Genomic DNA, 4,599 nt, shown 5'->3' with positions numbered 1-4,599 from the left:
TCGGAATGGTCCAAGCATCGGACGCGATTGGGACGACTACCAGTGCCAACCCCTTATCCCGCGATGCGTCCGATACACAGATAGTTCCAAGGCGGCCGAGGAGCCTCACCGCATATCAATCGGGGTGCGAGGCGAGGGATGGGGCGGGAAGGCCCCAACGGCTAGACGGAAGAGGCTTCAGGGCCACCTCGGAATGCTCCAAGCATCGGACGCGCTTGGGGCGACTACCAGTGCCAACCCCTTATCCCGCGATGCGTCCGATACACAGATGGTTCCAAGGCGGCCGAGGAGCCTCACCGCATAGCAATCGGGGGTGCGAGGCGAGGGATGGGGCGGGAAGGCCCCAACGGCTAGACGGAAGAGGCTTCAGGGCCGCCTCGGAATGGTCCAAGCATCGGACGCGCTTGGGGCGACTACCAGTGACAACCCCTCATCCCGCGATGCGTCCGATACGAAGATGGTTCCAAGGCGGCCGAGGAGCCTCACCGCATAGCAATCGGGGTGCGAGGTGGGGGATGCGGCGAGATGGCCCCAACGGCTAGACGGAAGAGGCCACAGGGCCGCGTCGGAATAGTCCAAGCATCGGACGCGCTTGGGGCGACTACCAGTGACAACCCCTTATCCCGCGATGCGTCCGATACGAAGATAGTTCCAAGGCGGCCGAGGAGCCTCACCGCATAGCAATCCGGGTGCGAGGTGGGGGATGCGGCGAGATGGCCCCAACGGCTAGACGGAAGAGGCTGCAGGGCCGCCTCGGAATAGTCCAAGCATCGGACGCGCTTGGGGCGACTACCAGTGACAACCCCTTATCCCGCGATGCTTCCGATACGAAGACAGTTCCAAGGCGGCCGAGGAGCCTCACCGCATAGCAATGGGGGTGCGAGGTGAGGGATGCGGCGAGATGGCCCCAACGGCTAGACGGAAGAGGCCACAGGGCCGCCTCGGAATAGTCCAAGCATCGGACGCGCTTGGGGCGACTACCAGTGACAACCCCTTATCCCGCGATGCATCCGATACGAAGATAGTTCCCAGGCGGCCGAGGAGCCTCACCGCATAGCAATCGGGGTGCGAGGCGAGGGATGCGGCGAGATGGCCCCAAAGGGTAGACGGAAGAGGCTGCGGGGCCGCCTCGGAATAGTCCAAGCATCGAACGCGCTTGGGGCGACTACCACTGCCAACCCCTTATCCCGCGATGCGTCCGATACACAGATAGTTCCGAGGCGGCCGAGGAGCTGGGGGATGCGGCGAGATGGCCCCAACGGCTAGACGGAAGAGGCTGCAGGGCCGCCTCGGAATAGTCCAAGCATCGGACGCGCTTGGGGCGACTACCAGTGACAACCCCTTATCCCGCGATGCGTCCGATACACAGATAGTTCCGAGGCGGCCAAGGAGCCTCACCGCATAGCAATCGTGGTGCGAGGTGGGGGATGCAGCGAGATGGCCCCAACGGCTAGACGGAAGAGGCTGCAGGGCCGCCTCGGAATGGTCCAAGCATCGGACGCGCTTGGGGCGACTACCACTGCCAACCCCTTATCCCGCGATGCGTCCGATACACAGATAGTTCCAAGGCGGCCGAGGAGCCTCACCGAATAGCAATCGGGGTGCGAGGCGAGGGATGCGGCGAGAAAGCCCCAACGGCTAGAGGGAAGAGGCTTCAGGTCCGCCTCGGAATGGTCCAAGCATCGGACGCGCTTGGGGCGACTACCAGTGACAACCCCTTATCCCGCGACGCGTCCGATACACAGATAGTTCCAAGGCGGCCGAGGAGCCTCACCGCATAGCAATCGGGGTGCGAGTCGAGGGATGCGGCGAGAAGGACCCAACGGCTAGACGGAAGAGGCTTCAGGGCCGCCTCGGAATGGTCCAAGCATCGGACGCGCTTGGGGCGACTACCAGTGACAACCCCTTATCCCGCGATGCGTCTGATACACAGATAGTTCCAAGGCGGCCGAGGAGCCTCACCGCATAGCAATCGGGGTGCGAGGCAAGGGATGCGGCGAGAAGGACCCAACGGCTAGACGGAAGAGGCTTCAGGGCCGCCTCGGAATGGTCCAAGCATCGGACGCGCTTGGGGCGACTACCGTTGCCAACCCCTTATCCCGCGATGCGTCTGATACACAGATAGTTCCGAGGCGGCCGAGGAGCCTCACCGCATAGCAATCGGGTTGCGAGGCAGATTATTGGGAAGGGAACCCCCTGGGATGCGGCTCAAGCAGTGCCCAAAGGGACTGGAATGCGGAATCACATCGAGAGACCCAAATGCTATACGAGGGCTCAAATCGAATTATCGATTTGGCCACGACATGGACGCATCGGAACGACTACCTTTGCCGAACCACTCGCAATTGCATCCATACCGAAACCAATAGACATTTCCGTTAGAGCCCTCGCATAGCATTCGGGAATCTCGCATGCCCCTCTAAATCGACCAATGCTGGCGCTCAACGAAAATCCGAGCGCTACCACCGTTCGAGCGCCAGCATTGGTCGAGTTAGAGGGGCACGGGGGAGAATGCTCCAGTCAACACCTCCCCTATATAAGTTATTTGTCCGATTCTCGCACAACCGTAGTCTGCCTCGTCGAATCAAACAACGGTCCCAGATTCCGACTTCCGTTCCGTAGAGACCCAAAAGCTAGATGGAGGCTCGCAAGAAAGAGAGTCGGCGCATAGCAATCGGGTTTCTCGAACGTTTAGGGACCGAGCTCACTTGCGGATAGGGCAAAATCCGCCAAGCAACCCAAAAGCTAGACGGGGGCTCGAATCGAATCGCCTAGGCGGCCACAACAACGACGTGTTGGATCGACTACCAGTGCCAAACCATTCAGCAAGACTAGTCTGTGTCGAGGCCGGATAGAGATTCTCAGAGAGCGCCCGTATAGCATTTAGGAGACCTGCCGCGTCCCTCACACTCGACAAATGGTGGTGCACGTTTATAAATCCGAGCGATCCCAACCCTTTCAAGCACCAACATCGGTCGAGATAGAGGGGCACGGAGGGGGCTGCGTGAGACAACACAGTCCCCTATATAAGTTATTTGTCCGATTCTCACACATCCGAAGAATGGTCATCAAATCGGACAACAGCCCAAACTTCCGACTTCCGTCCCAGAAAGCCCAAGAGCTATCTAAAACGTTCATGGCCGGAACTCGATCGCGGCTATACCAGTCCGCCAAGCAACCCAAAAGCTAGACTGGAGCTCTAGTCGAATCACCTCTGTGGCCATTGCAAGGACGTGTTGGAGCGACTACCATTGCCGAACCATTCCGCAGGTCGAGTCCATACCAAGGCCGCATAGAGATTCACGATGAGCTCCTGCATAGCAATCAGGAGACTTGCCGTGTCCATCACAATCGATAAATCCTGGTGCAAGATTTTTGCATCCGAGCGCTCCAACCAGTCGAGCACCAGCATCAATCGACATAAACGGGCACGGGGGGAGGATGCTCGAGAACACTACCTCCCCTATATAAGTTATTTGTCCGATTCTCAAGCAGCCGAAGTCTGGTCATCGAATCGGGTCAAAGACCACAACTTCCGACTTTACCCACAATGCAAGTCATCGAATCGAACATCGGCCCCCGAGTCGGACTCCATGCGTATGTCAGGTCATCGGACCCAAATTCCGCCTTCCTGCGCATGGCGGGCCATCAATATCAACTCGGTCATCGGACCCAAACTCCGCCTTTCTGCGCATGGCACGCCTTCAAATCGGTCATCGGACCCAAATTCCGCCTTCCTGTGCATGGCGGGCCATCAACATCAACTCGGTCATCGGACCCAAATTCCGCCTTTCTGCGCATGGCACGCCATCAACTCGGTCATCGGACCCAAATTCCGCCTTCCTGCGCATGGCAGGTCATCGGACACAAATTCAGACCTCGCCAATATGCCTACGTATCGAATCGGTCATCGGACCCAACTTCCGACTTCATCCATACTGTAGGGTCTTTGAGGTTGGCGCGGTGCGCTCAACCCGGGGAGTCGACCCATCGAAGCATACACCTCCCCTATATAAGCTATTTGTCCGATTCCCACACCTGTGTAGTTTGCACCTCTGACCAGGACATCGACCCCAACTTCCGAACTCGACTGCAACGACGGCACCAGCGCCTTGGTGCGCACCTTGCGACGCACAGTCCCAACATTCGCCTTCCTGCACATGGCAGGTCATCGGACCCAAATTCCGACCTCGCGAGTATGCCTACATATCGAATCGGTCATCGGACACAACTTCCGACTTCATCCATACCGTAGGGTCTTTGAGGTTGGCGCGGTGCGCTCAACCCGGGGAGTCGACCCAACGAAGCATACACCTCCCCTATATAAGCTATTTGTCCGATTCCCACACCTGTGTAGTTTGCACCTCCGATCAGGACATCGACCCCAACTTCCGAACTCGCCTGCAACGACCGAACCAGCGCCTTGGTGCGCACCTTGCAACGCACAGTGCCAACATTCGCCTTCCTGCACATGGCAGGTCATCGGACCCAAATTCCGACCTCGCGAGTATGCCTACATATCGAATCGGTCATCGGACCCAACTTCCGACTTCATCCATACCGTAGGGTCTTTGAGGTTGGCGCGGTGCGCTCAACCCG

The sequence above is a fragment of the Cryptomeria japonica genome, unplaced genomic scaffold, assembly GCF_030272615.1.
Source record: "Cryptomeria japonica unplaced genomic scaffold, Sugi_1.0 HiC_scaffold_153, whole genome shotgun sequence".
NCBI lineage: Eukaryota > Viridiplantae > Streptophyta > Pinopsida > Cupressales > Cupressaceae > Cryptomeria > Cryptomeria japonica.
Note: the sequence above shows the minus strand (reverse complement) of the source record.